The sequence below is a fragment of the Silene latifolia genome, chromosome 1, assembly GCF_048544455.1.
Source record: "Silene latifolia isolate original U9 population chromosome 1, ASM4854445v1, whole genome shotgun sequence".
Classification (NCBI taxonomy): Eukaryota; Viridiplantae; Streptophyta; class Magnoliopsida; order Caryophyllales; family Caryophyllaceae; genus Silene; species Silene latifolia.
In genome coordinates, this window is record NC_133526.1 from 5,152,420 (window position 1) to 5,172,197 (window position 19,778).

Below are 19,778 nucleotides of genomic sequence, written 5' to 3' on the forward strand. Positions count from 1 at the left end.
AATAGGTTTGGGTTAACAAAGAAACTCCCATAAACCACGAAGCCTGGTTCAAAAGAATCATGTCTGAGATACAGACCTCAAGGAATCTCAAAAGCTAAAAATGGGAAATAAAAGGTTTAGCAAGTGTGACAAACTCCCTTCAAAGCAGTGAAAAAACTATATATCCTTAATTTCACTTGAAAAGATACAGCATGCTCCAAGCCTACAGCAAACGCTCACCTCACTAAGAAACGAAAACACATTTGACTACAAAGAGTGAAATCCAGCAGATAGGAAAAAAATGTTAAGGTCAACAAAGACTCCTGTAACCACGAAACCTGATGTAACGGAGTGACATACCTACATAAAATCAAGTAATCAAAAGAATAGTGGGTATGATGCACTTATCCCTCACTTGTAAGCCTATGAGTAAGCAAATCCCCTTAAAACCAATGGACGATTCTATATCTTTTAACTTTGCGAAAGACAAATTGAGAGTTGAATGCATGCAGCAAAAGCTTGAGAATACAAGGAGTCTTCATATCCCTAAAGTTCGTAGAGCACAATCCAAAAGTTCCAAGGCTATGTCAGTCATATCCCTAAGACGCGCAGACAATGAAGATTTAAATACAATACAGGAAAAGGGAAGTTTAATTTAAAAAATCTTGATACAACCCCACAAAGTCCTAGGTGTCCTTGAAGATACAAAATACTCCGTTCGTCCTAATCATTTGTTGACCTTTAATATTCTATGTGATAATCAAGATAAACAAGTGATTGGGACGGAAGGAGTACATAATAAACAAGAAAAACAAGTGATTGGGATAGATTTTAAAGATGAGAAGAACCAGCTTGTTTGATCTGATGCAGCTGCAGCCCTTATAACAGGGATACTACAGCTTCACCACCCATCTAAAACAGGAAGCAGGCTTACAGGGATGCTGCAGCTTCACCAACGCGTCTAAAACAGGCTTACAGAAACACAAACACAACACACATTCAAAACAGCGATGTTAATTAATTAATTAATCTGATTACTATAACCTAAGTAAAGAATATTACCCACCAAAACACAACTGGCGCATCCATGTTAATTAATCTGAAATATAAAATCCAAAATTTAAGCAAGACATGTCGTTGCGCAACCTAGAAAAGACGTAAATTCCATAACTATCTAACTAGGCGCGTGATCCAGAATATCTGAAACCCCTAAAATATTAAGTAAATCAAATATAAGTGAGTATTTAATTATCACCAAACTAACGTATTTCAGGAGCTAGAAACTCAATTAAACATCCTCCAAAGAATCTGAAACACAACCAATCATCACCTACGTTATGAGAGTATCCGATAGTCCGGGTACAATCAAAGCAATTTAAAGGGTCGTGGTTTGAGTAAACAGACAAATAGGCGAACAAAAATCTGAAACCCTAAAAAAGCTTTTAGTAAATTAAATCCAGTAAATTAAATCCAAACGAGAGTAATTATCACCGAATTAACGTATTTTCAGGATTCCGAATCTTGATTAAATCTCCTCCAAAGAATCTGAAATACAACCGATCATCACCACCAAAACTATCATCAAATCGTCTTCAGAAATTAATACCAAATCAGTAACCAAAATTAGAGCCGTTAAATCCTCAAAATCATCTGACAAAAGAAATTCCTTAAAACCTAGCAGATGAATTCAATCAACGACGAAAAGTCAAATTAAATCAAATTGAATACCAAATCAATCACCAAAATTAGACCGCGCGCCGTTAAATCCTCGAAATCGTCTCTCGAAAGAAATTCGTTAAACCCTAGCAGATGAAATCAATCAACGGAACCACAATCACGGAAAATCAATTCTATATCATCAAATTAATTCATCAATCTTCGAATAACATAACCTAGAAAACAACGATCTAAACTAGCTGGATAATAACCTCATCAACGCAAATTAATAGGAAGAAGAAGAAACAAGGAAAGACGATGAAATTAGACGGAGGAAAAAGAGAGCGGGGAAGATTGGAAGATGAAATTATGAGAACCACAAAAGAGGTATATATATATATAGTAGGAAATAAGGCGGTTGGCAACTTGGGCCACCTGGCATTGCGGATTTTCCACGCGTTTTTTTTAGTCGGTTACTTGACTTTTTTCTTTTTTTATTCTTTTTCCTTTATCCCGCCAATCACATCTTTTTTTTTATCCTTTTTTTTTTTTGGGACTTGCTAAATCCCGCACACAATTTTACTTAATCTCGCACATTTTTACTCATTATTCCGACTCTACCCCTATCATTTCACCCATCTACCAAGAGAGATAAATCAGAAACCCTAAAAAAAAAAAAAAAAAAAAATTCCCCAAAAATACTTGAGTGGACCACCGGTCTCGCACCCTCTCCCACCCCAAAATGTTTGCACCACCAGCCGCCAAACCAACTAATCGGCGATAGGGAAGGACGAAGGTCTAAGAAGACGGAATAAGAGGAAGGTTGTCGGCGTCGGAGAAGGGAGAAGATGTTTGGATCAACGGCGGCGTTCACAGGGCTGGGGTCGACGGGCACGGGAAGGGTGGTCGGCGCTCGGTGAGGAGGTTAGGGCTGGGAACAGTGGTCAGAGCAAGCCAGCAAGGGGAAGATGAAGTTGGGGCGGGAGGGTGTCGGGGATGGCCTGGGATTGTATCTTTTTTTTTTTTTTTTTGTATAATTTTTATTGTTTCTAAATTAAAGGGTAGAAGTGGAAAAAAAAGGGAAAATGTGTAGGATATAGCAAAATCGTGTGTGGGATTTAGCAATTACGTTTTTTTTTTGTGTTACAAGTCTTTACAACTGCTATTGTAATCCCCCCATAACTAATAACTAAAAGAATAAGAAATCTTATGTTCTTTCCCGCTCAATTGTCTTCACCTTCTTAAAGGGCCTAATTTTTCAACGTATCAAATCAGCCCATATACTTATTCTAATAATGGCCCAAATTTCAAATCTGCCCAACTGATATTTTTCCATCCAAATGAACTCTTCATACGTTACATACAAATCTTACAAATCTTTAATAAAATCAAATTTAAAATCAAAATATTGGCTCAATCTTTGCCACAAATAAAATATGAGACGTACTTTTTCACATACGAATTTTACTCTTTCACATACGCCTTTTACCATATTACCCTTGTCATTTTTTTCATCACTCATCCCTTCCTTCATCTCCCTTCGGCCTTCACCACCAAGTCACTAACACCAACCACGGTCTACTCCGTTAACAAACTCCATCCAATATTGTCGTCGGCAACCTCATACTGATCAACTTCACCCGCCATCCAACGTCGACCTCCCCCTGCCCTGCACACTTCATCTCCCTCTACATCATTCCCCTTCTACGTACTCTAAGATTTCAATAAAAAAAAAATCGATGATTTATTTGCGGCATTTGATTGTCCCTACATAATGTGTACAACATTGACTATCAAGACTCATCAAAAGTGTAGCAGTACCGAGAGTGTATTGCATTGACAAACACAAGACTCAAAACTTCAAAAGTTTATCTACAACATTGTTAATTAGATAATGGTTGAACAATTGAAAACCCTAATTTTTTCAATTTATAATTGCTATATAACAAAACTATTTCACTAATTGCTGAATTATAGTTCATTATTCAAATTTTTAGAATAATTAGATTCGATTTAAGGAGAAAATGCATGTATAAGACTTAGTTTGTCTAGGTTTAGGAAAAGGGTATGCTATGGAAAGTTAATGAAAAATTGTATGTGAAAGAGTAAAGTCCGTATGTGAAAAAATAATTCCGTAAAATATTTGGCAAGAAAAATTCCACAACTTTATCCCATATTTAATCAAATATTTTGCATTCAATTAACTTCTTATTTAATATCGCATTTACACTCCAATCTTCATAAAAAAACCTGAAAATAAATTAAAAAACATATTAATGTAAATTATGTAAAATAAGAAATTAAATTATATACTAGGTATATAATTTTCATATTGTGAATATATGCTACGTGATATTATAATTATCCCGTGATATTAAAATTATCTCAATTAATAATATATGCACGTGGTATATTGATTTATGAATATCCTATAATATATATACTTATTTATTATGACTATATGCTATGTGATATTATATAGTATGATAATATATATATCCTATATATACTACGAGATTATACTTATATAGTCAAGTAATCCTAAATGGAGTAATATATTATAGAGGAATGTCCCTATTAGTAGTGACCCTATATTAGAGTATGTTTTTGAATAATAATCGGTTTTCATTATATGTAATAATAAAAAAAATCTTGCACAAAAATAATTTAATCTAAAAGTCTTTAAATAGTGCACTTTTTTTTAAAATCCCCCTTATACTAAAAGAATAAGAGTTCTCAAAAATTTTCCCGCCTAAATGAATTTGACTATAATTGGGCTTTTATTATAACATATATGTTATTGGGCTTTTATTATAACATATATGCTATTGGGCTTTCATCTGGATTATACTGAACTTTTGCTTTTCCACCGATTAATACAAAATATTAATAACAATAAATTTACAATTAAATTTCAAATTAAGTTAAATATCAGTTTTATTATTATTTTCTTTAATGTTTCTATTTAAAATACCGTGCATTCGCGCGGGATCTATACTAGTTGTAAATTACTAAAACTTGGGAGATATAGTCTTTTGATAAGTTATTGACATAACAGTCTTTTATACCTTTTTATTTGTATTTCGTAACCCTTTTAGAGTAATTTCGTACCTAATTATTAATTACCCCTGTTATATAATCACTAATTAAGGGGGTGTTTGGTAAACGGCGGATTGGGAAATTTTCAGCATATTCAAGGCTTTTAGCATGTTTGACTTACCAATCTACTATTTTGAGTGTTTGGTAAATGGCATATTGAAAGAGTAGATTGGAGCTCAATCTAAAGAGTAGATTGGAGCTCAATCTACTGTTTTCCAATATGCTGCTCTACCCAGCATATTCACATTAGTAGATAGTGAAATATGAATCCGTCAACAATTTATACATAGATACAACAATCTATTAACCAAAATCTGCTAATTACCAAACACTTCTACTAAATCTGCTAACTGAAATATACTAGTCAAACCTGTTAATCCAATCTGTCATTTATAATCTGCTTGACAAATCTGTTTCTGCTAATATCAATCTGCTAATTACCAAACATGGCCTAAATCGTGCAAATTTCATCCGCTTAAACAATGAAGACCACCGTGCAAATTTCTTATACTTAGGTATCAACATTTATTTAGAAGAATCAATTTGATCTCACTTCTCCCCTTACTCCTTCCACACCGTCAGCCTCCCCTCGCCTCCTCCGGCCACCGGTCTTCTTTGTCGCCGCCTTTCCTCGTTAGCGAAGTCTACTCAGTGCTCACCAGGTGCCTTACTTTTCACCTTTCTCTAATTTCTCAATCTAGGTTTAATTTCTATATTAATCTCTACATAATAATAAGGTTCTAATTAATCATATAAATCAAAATCAATCGTTATTATTATTGTTGTTGTTATTAAATTTTGGGTTTTTAATTCGGAGATTGTTTGTTTGATTTTGGGAATCTAGGGATTGTTTGATTTCGGGGTAATTTTCAGAAGCTAGGCCACGCATAATATGTTTGATGCTTGTTGTTTGTTGCACCTCTAATATCCGAATGGAGTCCTTGATTAAGACCTTAGAACCGTTGACCTTAGAATCTCTAACTTTATTAGATTTCGTTTAAATTCGGAAACCTACTTTTGAGAAGTTTGATTAAACTTGTAGTTTGATTGATCATTGAAATCCTAATTTTGTGAATTTCAATCTATATATATATAAAAGAGAGTTTTTTCGAGCGATCTGAGAGCGTCCACATCATCAAAAATCAATTTAGGAAAGTATAATTTTTGATGTAAAAAATAAAGTGGAAAATCTTGTAATTATTATAATATGTATATTTCCTAAATTATATTCAAGTGATATTTCCAATTTTTATATCAAACTTTTACATTTCATTTGGCAAAAAAATATCGTTAAAAAAATTATGAAAATAATATAATTAGCTTTGTGGAAAAAAATGCTATCATTAGAGTATAGATTTCATATTATTTGCACATATTAAAGATGGTGTACTTCTTAATACGTAAAATTGTGTACTTTTTAGTATGTTTTGTCCCACATTGAAAAAAAAGTAGGAGTGGTGAATATATTACATATAAATAGTAGTGATGGGGCATATTCTGCACCGCTGACCAAGTCAACATGATTGAGCAAGGTCAAAGATATCCACAGCAAGTCAACGACTTGGACAATCTAGCCGATGACCCACCGCCCGTCGGCTGGTCTCGGCATGGTAACCTGCCAGCCGGGACACATATCCGCGTACTCATATCCAAGACCCCTCGGCGGCGAGCCAACAGATCCGCCGGCCAGCATAGGCCCCTCGGGGGTAGATCGATCTTTCCACCGCTAGCCACTTGGCCACTTGGCCACTACGTGACAAAAGGTGAAAGCCTATAAATACTCCTCAACCTTCATTGAGGAAAGGATCCCAACAAATACACAACTAAACCTAAATACACTATTCATCTGGTAATATCTTCCTTATCTCTCTACAATACACATTCTGCCAAGTAACAACTTATCTCTTAAAGTTTACTGACTTGAGCGTCGGAGTGAGTACGCTTGGCACAAAGCCAAACCCTCAGTTCGTTCATTGTTGCGGGAGGCCGTGAGGAACGATTGAGACCAAAGGAGAATCCAACTCAAGACATCATTCAACAAGCCAAGGGTGGTAACTATACTTGATCTGGAATTACACCCGGAACAATTGGCGCCGTCTGTGGGAAAAGACACTAGAAGCTAGTCACATTCATTCCCAAACAAAAAAAAAAAAAAACAAAAACCCACCCAAAAAGCTAAGAAGATGTCAAAACAACAAGACGCAGTCGTGACCGACGAAACCGCATTTTTCCACCAGGATGACACCTTCAACAATTCTGGAGTCGTGCAGCCCTCCACCGGCGGAGTAATCCAACCGGAGTTCGGCATGCCAATAATGCCGGACACGTCGCCGCCAGCCAACCAGGTCACCATCATGGGACACGTGGTTGACATAGCAAAACTGAAAATGGTCCTGGACCTAATTAGTAATACGCCTGCTCACACTGTCACGCCGACAAGAGTGGCGGAAAACGCCCAGGAGACCAGGGCCCAAAACGTGACTCAGAGAAATTTGAACGGAGCATTGGGAGAAGCCGACCCAGCCAAGTCGCCGGGGGAGCCCAAAGTGGGCGTCGTAGACCTAAGTCCTTCCCGCACTCATGGGAGGACAGCGTCCCCCACTACAAGAAAAAGGCTGATTTGCAACGGACTAATTGCAACGAACTGTATAAGCCGTTGCTAAGTATTACTTGCAACAGATATTATTATATTTGCAACGGATATTAAATTATGCAACGGCTAAATGAAAATTTGCAACGGATATTAAATTATGTAACGGCTTAATGAAAATTTGCAACGGATATGCGTCATATCTATTTACCCGCCTAATAAATTTAAAGCTGGTTAATTTATGCAACGGATTTTGTAATGCCTATCCGTTGCATATTGGTTAAACTCCTACAATCTATATATCTATCTATATCTATATCTATATTCTATATTCTATATATATATATATATATATATATATATATATATATATAAAATTATAAAACAAAAACCATCTTATGTCAGCAAGTACACGTGTCATCCTATCGTTCTCCCAATTCCCGCCTAAGTTCTCAGTACTTTAGACTTAAACCCTAGATTTTCAACTTATTACTCCGTTTTTAAGTCGGCATATTGAAGCAGTCTTCCTTTTAATTAGCCTCTCATCCTCTCCTCAGAATCTTTTTCAGCGCCTAATCATTCAATTATGAGCATCATTCACCCATAAGCCCCTTCTAATATTTAATTTGCTTCATCCCTTCTAATTGAATAATATGCTCATTTCGATTTAATTCAGTCCGAAATGCATCGACGGTTTTGCAAAGAAGCAGGTAAAATGCTCTAATTATGTACTATATGAATTGTTTCTAACTATTACTGCGCTTGAATTATCATCTCAACTTTTCGAATTCGATTGGAAATTGGACTAATTTCTACGGAGTATTAGGCAAGACGATAACCATAAAAGATTACTCCATGCTTTTTTTTTTGACAAATCCATTGTTAACAATATTAGTTGATTATAACCACATGCTAGCGTTATAATGAGGTTATAAATTGTTCTCTCTTGTGTTTGTATTTTCTTGCCTTATAATTATTTTAATTATTTAGTCACTAACGACAGATCTTTCATTCCCTTTCTTCATGTTTTAATGTTTGGTGCCTTATATTTTTTTTGATCTTTTGTTTTCTTTATCTATGCGATATAAATGACAACTTTATTTGTTCTTATTTTGATGTATTAGTTCTGGCGCTACTTCAATCAAATATCTTTTTAACATTAATATTTGTTTTGTTTGTTGGCTTTGCAGTGGGGACTGGGGAATGGACACCATCTCTAAGCAATTAGAAAGCGGTAACTGGTAATCACTAATTCATCTTATATATATATCTCTTCACAGCTAAAATTCTGTGTTTGTAGTTGCTGATTTTACATTATCATGTGAATAAGTATACGAATTAGTTACTGTTTTTTTATCTATAGGGGTCAAACAAATCTATGTGTAATCTCCATTTTTATTCGTTTAACTCTGTTTTTGTTAAATTTTTTGGATGATACAGTGATAGTCATTATGCTTATCTACCAAAAAATTGTTTCTCAATCCAATATTTGGCATGGTAAATTATGCCTAGCATTAGAGTTTTGACATTCTAGATAATTACCTTAAGCTTAATCAATTTTTGACATTCTGTAGGTGCACAAGTAGCAGACTAGTCATTTTTCATTGACTTGATTTCAAAAATCCAAGTCAATGAATATTTGAAGGCTTCTGTTTTACAAAGTGCAGATGTTAATCAGATTTGAAATGTTAGATATAAGAGTATCGATAATATAAGAGGATAAGATTAAGGGCAATAGTACTGAAATACTGATAGTTGTCATTAGCACAGATGCAAATCTATTCAACTTCATACTTGCCATTCTATTACTTATTTCTGTTTGATTTATTTTGCAGGGCCGAGACTTATGAGTGATAGTTTCATTACATAGATTTAATTACCATTCTATTACTTATGAGTGATAGTTTCATTACATAGATTTAACATGTCATTTTACCAGTGATGTACAAGTCAGAAACTTTGAATGCATTGGAAGATATGTTGTTAAAATGTTTAGGTATACTTAAATTATGTTGGTAAAGGTTTACTCTCTTTTAAAGAATACTACCTGTATCTCAATCATTTGTTTAACTTTTTAATTCTTTGTGGGTATTTTAATCAAAGGAAAGCATATGATTGAGACGGAGGGAGTAATACATAAGATTAGCAACATCGAGTTTCTATGAGGTTACAAATTTTTCTCTATTTATTGATTTAAATTTGATTCATAGATTACGTTAATAAGAGTTGTTACAGTCTAATTTGTTTGTTATCAATCCTGCTACTTTTATTTTCATTGGTTATATAGTTGCCTCTCATATCTGAATGTATGGTTTTGTATTTGGCAATTCTAAATTTGCTAAGGTTCATCGTTATAACCTATTACCTATGGGTTAGTGTATAAAAGTTGATAGATTTCGATTATCTGAAGGTTCATCCTCACTCTTTTACCCATTTACTTCACCATTGTCTAATCTTACGGGCTTAACTCTCTCCGCCTTTATCTTCTCATCTTATTTCTGACTCAGAAATAAAATGTACATAATGAGATAAATTTCTCATGATTTTTTTGTTTTTGGAAAAGTCAGCGAGTTCAATTGGATGAGCATGGGCGCATGGCAGATTACGATTTTGCCCCATCATCTTTTCTTCTTCACCAGATTGATGCATCACATAGAGGTATGAGGGAGGAGATCCCTTTGAAGTTTGTATTGAGGTTGATTTTGATTTTTCCATAGATATCTTTATACTTTGACCCCTCCCCAAATTTCAATTTTGTGAGTGTTTTGTATGTTCAATTTGATATGATATGAATACTACCTCGACTTGTGAGCAAAAATCTTGAAACTGAGCTCCGCAACAAAGTGCTTGAAGACAAAGTACAAAGAATGGAGGCGTTTCTACAAGCAAAGTTTGGGTCTGACTTTGACCCAAATTGTGATAGCAACCAGTTCCAAAATCGAGACGACTTCAATGATGATGGTGGAAGTGGCAACTCGACATCAATCCCAACTAATTAGCTAGATTACTCCATAATAGCTAGACAACGAAATTGCTTAGCAAATTACGTATGTATTTTTTTTGAGGATGTTTTCAATGTATGTACTCTTTTAAATTTGCTAAATGAACAATTCCAAGTTTCTATATTGTTGGCTTCTTTAAAGTTTATTGTTTAATTGTTTGATATCGTAACGAAATGGAGGAAAATGGATGCAGGAATGCTTGAATCTCCCATTTGTGTTTGCAACGGAAATTACGGGTTTTGTGACAAATTATCCATTAATTAAAAAAGTCAATGCATTTGTGTTTGCAACGGAAATTACAGGTTTTGTGACGGCTATCCATTAATTTAAAAAGTCAATTTGTTGACTTTTCCCTCTACTATGCAACGGAAAACATTTTTTTTGCCACGGAAATCCGTCTCATAATTGACCAAACAGGTGCCACGTGGACCTCATTTAAGCAACGGATCATTCGTTGCAAATAATATACGTCCGTTGCATAAAAATTAGCAACGCCGATCCGTTGCATATTTTTTCATTTGCAACGCCATATAAGCAACGCACCAGTTTGCAACGAATATCCGTTGCAAACTGTATATAAGCAACGGATTAGGGTTATTTCGCAACGGATTGTTCCGTTGCAAATAGGCCTTTTTCTTGTAGTGCCCGCAACACGAACGAGGCTTACCCCGGAGGAACCAGAGGAGTCCGACTCAGCAGAGTTGGAGAAGAAGTCCGAGTCGAAGAAGAAGTCCCTCCCGCTACGAGGAGAGGAGCCGGATTAGGAATGCGAGGAGCCGATCGCCGCGCGTCGTTCGATCTGCGGTCGACACGGCCCCTCAACGCCTCGTCCTGGGCGTCCGGTGCCAACTAAGCTCAAGTTGCCACCTCTATCATACAAGGGAGACAGTGATCCAGCCGACCACGCTGAGGCTTTCGAGTCTTACATGTCGGTATGGGAACAGCCCGATGAGGTCTGGTGCCGAGTCTTCCCGACAACTTTGCATGGGATGGCCCAAAGTTGGTACAAGGGGCTTCCCGACGGCTCGGTATACTATTACGCCGACCTAAGAGACGCCTTTCTAGCCCAGTACTCTTGCAACAAGAGAAGGGCCGTGGAGACATCGGACCTCCTAACTATCAAACAGGAGGGGGGCGAGTCTCTACGAAGCTATGTGAAGAGGTTCGACGGAAAGGTCCAGCAGATTCGAGAAATTAATCCCGAATTGGCGGCCTTCGCGCTGATGAAGGGCCTCCCAAGGGGAGACTTGAAAAATGAGCTCATCAAGTGCGGAGGGCTGAACTTGGACGCCGCTAGAAAAATGGCCGACCAGGCCATCAAGGTAGAGGACTATCACAAGACCTGGGTAGGCCCCAACGAGGCCGAGCACTCAGAAAAGAAGAGTCACCGGGAGGACAACCCGGATGAGAGACGCCGTGACAACAACGGGTCACGGTCCGATGAAAGACGCCGTGAGAATAATAGGTCACGGTCGGACAAACTGCCAGAGACAGGACTCGACGGGCGCCGGGTGGAGTTCGGGAACGTACCACCGGAGGCGGTATAGTGATAAGACCCCTCTCGTCGTATCGCCGCCGAGGTCTTTGCCCCGAGCAAAAGCGAGGGCCGAGAAGTGGGAAAGACCCCCCAAGCCAAAAAGTGACGGTGACACGAGCCAGTACTGTGAGTACCACGGCCACACCGGCCATTTAACCAACGACTGCCGGCATCTAAAGAATGCCATTGAAGAGCTGATCCGGAAGGGGAGCCTCGGCAAGTACGTTGCCAAAGGCCAAAGACCGACGCCGACGGCTCGGGTAAGAAATCCGTCTTGAACGGATAGGAGTGATCCATGTTGTCATCGGGGGCAACGAGAACGGAGGGTCCGCTCATGGGCACAAACGGCACCTGAACGAGCTATATCGGGCCATCAACTTTGTGCCCAACACAAATGATCCCCGCTTCCAACATCCCCGATATAACCATCGGAAGGAAGGACTACGAAGGAGTCATCGCTCCTCACAAATGACCCGCTTGTAGTCAATTTGGACATATCCAACCACCTGGTCAAGAGGTGCCCGATTGACACAGCGCGTACACAAACATCATGTTCGGGAGTGCTTCCTCGGCCTCGGCCGAAAGTCAAGGACTTGAGCCCCGCACCAACCCACTATACTGACTTCTGCGGGGCCGGCTTGGTACCACTGGGATCAATCGGACTCCCGGTGACGTTCGGCGAAAAGAATGCGGCTAAAAACGTCCTAGCCGAGTTCGTGGTCATCGACGGCTCGTCCGCCTACAACGTTCTCATAGGCCGAGTCACTCTGAGCGAGGCCGACGCAATGATGTCCATCCGGGCCCTAACACTGATGTATGTCTCGGACCGGGGGGAAGCGTATAAGCTCGTCTCCAAAGACGAGAATGACGAGGTGGTCAACGTCCGGATAGCCGCCGGAGGATGCAACATGCAATCCCTCAAAGTGGCCAGAAATCGAGAAAGGGAAAGGTCTATCCTTACAACAAGAGGGCGACCTCATGGATGTAACTAGCGGCTGACTAGGACGTTGTGCCTTCGACAGGCCATTAGGACGCTGGTAATCTCGGGAATAACCTATGTAGCGGCGAAGGTGTCCAAAACGATTGTGGGCACCCCGACGCATGTTTTTACCTAAATGAAAAATCATCCAAGTCTTCCATCAAAATGTTCACTCTTCCCATAGTCACTAGGAAAGCGCAGACGCCGACTCACACACCTTGTCATACCGACAAGAGCGGCGATCTATCGATAAGCGACGCCGACTCACACCGTCATACCGACAAGAGCGGCAGCCTCATGAAGAAACAGCGCCGTCGCAGTCACCCCAAGTAGTAGACGCCACGGCAATCACCCCAAGAGGTTGGACGCCGTCGCAGTCACTCCAAGTGGTAGACGCCACGGCAGCCTCATGAAGAAACAGCGCCCGTCGCAGTCACCCCAAGTAGTAGACGCCATGGCAGTCACCCCAAGAGGTTGGACGCCGTCGCAGTCACTCCAAGTGGTAGACGCCACGGCAGCCTCATGAAGAAACAAAGCGCCGTCGCAGTCACCCCAAGTAGTAGACGCCACTACAGCCACCCCAAGAGGTTGGACGCCGTCGCAGTCACTCCAAGTGGTAGACGCCACGGCAGCCTCTATGAAGAAACAGCGCCGTCGCAGTCACCCCAAGTAGTAGACGCCACGGCAGCCACCCCAAGAGGTTTGACGCCGTCGCAGCCACTCCAAGTGGTAGACGCCACGGCCTCATGAAGAAACAAAGGCGTCGTCGCATCACCCCAAGTAGTAGACGCCACGGCAGTCACCCCAAGAGGTTGGACGCCGTCGCAGTCACTCAAGTGGTAGACGCCACGGCAGCCTCATGAAGACGCAGATGCTTGCGCTCACACACTCGTCACACCGACAAGAGCGGCAATCACGACCATCGCAGTCGATACTCGCAAAGCAATCAAAATGCCTTAGAAGCGTTAACACGATTGAGATACGCGCTCTGGACTGCCTCGGCCAAGCCGAGTCGGAAACAAAAGAGACACTCAATTAATAACGTGAGACAACCCAGACGAAGACAGAGGTGCTAAAAGTACAGTTGAGGCAAACACTAGCGCAAGAAAAAGGGGTAAGGTAAAAACCTCGGCCAGGCCGGAGGCAGAAGAAACGAGCTCTTATTAAAAAAAAAAAAAAAAAAAAAAAATGTTCAACGAATTACTAGTAATTACAAGGACAAACCAAAAGACAAAAGGCTACGGATATCATCTCCCTATGTCTGCCGTTGCTCGCCATCGCGCCGGTAGCAAAGACCTTCTTCAAGGGGCAACCCAAAGTAGCTCCCTCGGCGACCTCGGCTTCAAGCGGCCCGGCCTTAGCCTCGGCGGCCTCAATCGCCCTTGCCCAATCGGCTTCCGCCTTGGCCGCCTTAGCTTTCTCGGCAAGAATAGCCGCCTCCTCGGCCGCTTTTTGCTCTATCTTCACTCTCGCCGCCTCCTTGACCCTCTCCTCCACGGCTTTCTCCTTAGCCTCGAGCTTATCGTCAAACAGCTTGTCGTATTTGTCCCACGGAAAGGAACCTTCAAGAGGAAAAAGCTCCTCAATTACTTCCCCGGCAAATGCTTCGGCCGGATCCCTAATCGAACACGGTCGGGGAGCATTTTGGTTTGGAGCATCTCAATGTCGTCCTCCTTTTGCCTGATGATGGCCTCCTTGCTCCGGATCACCTTCCCCTGGATCTGAAATTTGCTCCTAAATTCATTCCTCTGCTGGAGATAAAGGTCGGCATGCCTCTGAACAAGGTCACACTTCTCCGGAACTTTGCGGCTTCGGCGCAGCGAGCCTCGGCTTTGGCTCTCTCAAGAAGACCTCCTTTTCAGCGTCCTCCCTGAGCTTTTTCTCAGCCAAGAGCGCCTTCTCGGCCTCCCCCCTAAGCCTCTGCTCATTGAGGAGATCCAGCCTCGCCTTCGCGGCCACCTTCTTAGTGACATCAAGCTCAAGAGCGGACTGAGCCACGGCCTTCTCTTGCTCTATAATGCGAGCACCGGCCAGCTCGTTCCACCTCGCCGCCTCCTCGACCAACCTCGCACCTCGCGCCACGAGCCGGAGGGGGAAACCTTCGGGATGAAGGGTCAACGGTGACATTTCGATCACTAGTCTGCGGTCGGGAAAGGGAAACCTTCTGGGATGAAGACCCAATGGCGACGTCATGATCATCAGCCTGCGTCACTTTCTCTTCCACTTGCTGCTCAACAGGAGCGGCGGCTGATCTACAAAATTTAAAAGAAAACATCAGTATCAACATACATCGACATGCCGAAGAGCCTGTCATCGGCAGCGCCTGATAAACCGGCTAAATCTAAGCCACCGGATAGATCAGTACCGTGCTTGGCCTTCTTGGCCGAAGGGCCCACCTCCTCGTCGGCGAGAAGCAACGGCGCGTAAAGGTCGCTGTTTTCTCTTACGAACAAGGGGAGACCCCTCCTCCTCGTCAGAATCATCCCCATTAGAGATGTAAACGATCTCCACCGTCTCCTTCTGAACAGGGGGGATGGGGGGTGGAACTGGTGTCGGCGCCACCACCGCCGAAGACTTTGTTCTTCGCATACGGCGCGGCACTTGACTAATGACCCTCGCCTGGGCTTCCACCGCATTCAAGCGTCTCAGCTGCTGGTTCATAAGCTCATTCGGCGACGTCCTGCGGTCATGGGTTAGAGCCTTGGGATGCAATTGAGACACGGTCTTATCTTTGTGCAACCCCATTCTCCGGAGGATATTCTCAGACAGGTCCGGCCCAAAGTGGTCTGCAAAGGAAACAAAGCAGGAGTTAGGTGGAAGAAATAAATCAAAGTTCGAAGAACAAGAACATTGAGAGCGATGATGGGCCTCGCACCGACCCCACTCACCCCGCTAGGGCAGTATGAGGCAGAGCATAGCAAAGCGGCTCATCATGAAGAATGATCTGCGTCGGGGGAATCCATCTTCTCGACACCCCACTCTCATCCGTCTCAAAGAGCCTCATCGCCAGCTTCTCATCCGCGTTAAGGTAGACACAGCTGGCATCCATCTTGAGCTTCTTGTATGAAACCCACTTATCGCGCTCCGCCTTAGTCTCGCACCGCAAATTAACCGGGTGCTGGAAGGAGCGAGGCGGCGGATAGTCATCCCAAGACCTTAACGTACACCCACCGATCCCTCCAAATCCTTGCAGGAGGTAAGTTTGTCAACGAAGCATAACCATGCTCCGTTTGCACACTCGTACCATCCGACACGGTTAGTACGATGGCCGGAGATAATGAAGCCGACGGAATAAATTCACTGTCGGGGCCTCTCCCTTGAAGAGACACAGCCAAACAAAACCGACTATGGTCCTCATGGCCAACGGGTGTAGTTGGGCAACGGCAACGTTCATGGCTTTAATGATAGCCATAACGTACTCATTTAGCGGAAACCGGAGCCCGTACTCCAAATGCCGCATGTATACACCAGTATGACCCGGTGGAGGACAACAAACCGCCTGACCCTCCCTAGGGATAACGATCTCGTACCCCTCGCCAAAGAAAAAATGGTCCTCGAATAATCTCTCGCCGGAACAACGGGCAAGCTTATGGGTCCAAGCACAGTCAAGGCTGACCTTACAAGCGTCGCCGTGATCCATAACACGCTGCCTCTCCTCATTAGGGCGAGCCTTTTCATCATCATCACCAAAATCGTCATCAACCTCATCAGAATCATCCCATTCCTCCAAAACTCGAGGATCAACTTCAGGAGAAGGAGACCTAGCACCCCCCGGTGCAGAAGTACTAGCCCCGGCGTCGACAGAAGACATGATAACAATAGTTACTTAACAAAATAAGAAGGAAGTTTGTTTGTTTACCTTAAAGAAAACACTCGCCGGAATAACAATTCTGAAAAATCGAAGACGAAGAAAACCCTTGAAAGTTTAGAGGAAAATTTTAGAGAATGAAATTGGTGGCCAATTTCACGGGATAACTGCCCTATTTATAGGGAAAAGCCCATGAAGAAGGACCAATCGAGAAACACCCATGAAGCGTCAACCAATCAGCGTGCAGACACGTGTCGGACATGCAACCACGGGATGTCAATCGTTGCAACAGTTAGACGTCAATCAATGCAACAGTGACCAAGCGTCTTCAACACGCCTATTCATATCTCCTTGCCTATTCACCTTCCTCAACAAATTCCCAAGCATCTGCTCTCCGCCGGCCACATAATCAACCAAGCTAAAAAGCGCCGGCCGGGGGCAATCAAAAACAACCGGCACTCTCAACCCTGGTCTCGGCCAGCGTCACTTTCTTTTCCACATCGGATGCCCTTTACGCATCCATGTGGAGGGGGAATATGGTACGGCCTAAGAAAGACCAGGCCGAGGTACAAGAAGCCGCCGTAGAAGAAGCCGATGCAGGAAATTTTTTACAAAATTACTTGCGCAGAATATACGCTCAAACATACATCGGAGCCCATACCACGGCATAGACTACGCTGGGGGCAAATTGATGGGGCATATTCTGCACCGCTGACCAAGTCAACATGATTGAGCAAGGTCAAAGATATCCACACAAGTCAACGACTTGGACAATCTAGCCGATCGACCCACCGGCCGTCGGCTGGTCTCGGCATGGTAACCCGCCAAATAGGGACACATATCCGCGTACTCATATCCAAGACCCCTCGGCGGCGAGCCAACAGGATCCGCCGGCCAGCCATAGGCCCCTCGGCCGAGGGGTAGATCAGTCTTTCCACCTGCTAGCCACTTGGCCACTTGGCCACTACGTGACAAAAGGTGAAAGCCTATAAATACTCCTCAACCTTCATTGAGGAAAGGATCCCAACAAATACACAACTAAACCTAAATACACTATTCATCTGGTAATATCTTCCTTATCTCTCTACAATACACATTCTGCCAAGTAACAACTTATCTCTTAAAGTTTACTGACTTGAGCGTCGGAGTGAGTACGCTTGGCACAAAGCCAAGCCCTCAGTTCGTTCATTGTTGCAGGAGAGGCCGTGAGGAACGATTGAGACCAAAGGAGAATCCAACTCAAGACATCATTCAACAAGCCAAGGGTGGTAACTATACTTGATCTGGAATTACACCCGGAACAAGTAGAATTGTCCCACATCGAAGGATTAGTATAAGGTGATGTGATCCTATGATTATAAATAGGAGGCATATTTAGAACTTATGTATCCACCCAAAAAATTTTGAGTCTCATAAATATTGTTTTACAGAGCTCTTAAGATTTTCTATCATTATCTACGATATGATATAAAAAATAAAGTGGAAATCGTTGCAGGGAACTACCCGGGAAAGAGTTAAGAACATGAACAAGAAAATCAAAAAATACAAAACTAAAGGTTTTACTAATGGTAGTCTCCTGACACAGTACAAAACTAAAGATTTTACTAATGGTTGTCTTCTGAATGCAGTAATAGAGTGTTAATGAGTCGTTATATGTACGATGTAGAGATCCCTATCTAATGATCGAGACTAAGTGGTTTTACCTTCAAAGAAAAATAATATGTATACAATAGTAACTTTTTTAAGAAGAGACATGTATTTATTGGTATGTTATATCTTTCACATTGAAAAATAATGTAGGCATGATGAACATACTACGTCTAAATAATTAAATTATGTATCTCACGTTGAAATAATAGTATACGGTAGGGTGATTCTATAAATATAAATAGGAGGCATCCTTGACACTTAGGTATTAGCCCAAAATTTTTTGATATAAAAGATATGTACTTTTTAGTATGTTATATGTCCCACATTGAAAAATAATGTAGGTGTAATGAATATATTATGTATAAATAATAGAATTGTCCCATATATATATACATTTTCTATATTATATTAAAGTGATGTTTATAATTTTGATATAAAAACTTTATATTTTATTTGACAAAAAAGTATCATATGAAAATTATATAATTAGATTTTGACAAAAAAATGCTATCATTAGAGTGTAGATTGTATTGTATTTTCTCATTATTAAATCGGATTGATGTCAAAGTAGGTGCAAAAAAAATGGTGTACTTAGTATGTTATTTGCCCTACATTGAAAAGTAATGTAAGTCTGGTGAATATACTATGTATAAATATTAGAATTGTCCCACATCGGAAGATTATCATAAGGCAAGGTGATCTTATGATTATAAATAGAAGTCATAACCCAAAATCTTTTGATTCTTTTAAGTATTGTCAAATAGAGCTCTTAAAAGAGTTTGTATTACTGTCTCTATAATAATGATTTCTAACCTAAGTTAATCTTTGGAAAATCTTTTAGTTATTGTAATATATACTCTGTATTTCTTATTCTATATTCAAGTGATGTTTCTAATTTTTATATAAAAACTTTTACATTTCATTTGGCAAAATAATATCCGTAAAAAAATTATGAAAATAATATTATTAGATTCATGGTAACAAATGTTATCATTAGAGTATATATAGATTTCATATAATTTGCACATATTAAAGATGGTGTATTTCATAGTATGTTATATGTCCCACATTGAAAAATAATATAGGTGTGATAAATATACTACATATAAAAAATAGAATTTTCCGACATCAAAATATAGCATAAGTTGGGTGATTCTATGATTATAAATATGAGGCATCCTTGGAACTTAGGCATCAACCCAAAATCTTTTGAGTCTCTTAAGTATTGTCTTGGAGAACTCTTAAAAGTTTATATCATTATATTTTCTACCTATAGATTTTATATGTCCCATATTGAAAAATAATGTAGGTGTGGTAAATATACCACGTTTAACTAATATATTTAGAATTGTGTTAAAAAATATTCTATCATTAGAGTATAGGTTCCTATCATTTGCACATATTTTAATTATGATAAAAAAAAATAGAAAAAAAACGTCCATGGTAACATGTGTAATCTATAAAGAGGTTACCATGAG

The 19,778-nt window shown here is 40.6% G+C and overlaps 2 long non-coding RNA genes across 4 annotated transcripts in view; one reads left to right on the top strand and one right to left on the bottom strand.

Moving 5' to 3' along the window:
• Nucleotides 1-19,778, bottom strand: part of LOC141594778 (uncharacterized) — a 146,889-nt gene that overhangs the window by 39,742 nt on the left and 87,369 nt on the right. The window lies entirely within an intron of this gene.
• Nucleotides 7,789-10,487, top strand: LOC141646178 (uncharacterized). 2 transcript variants are annotated; one of them, XR_012545466.1, is made up of 3 exons: nucleotides 7,789-8,034; nucleotides 8,515-8,565; nucleotides 9,888-10,487. It is a non-coding gene; the product is annotated as an uncharacterized LOC141646178 (long non-coding RNA). The 2 variants fall into 2 exon arrangements; XR_012545441.1 differs by having other exon boundaries at nucleotides 9,892-10,487.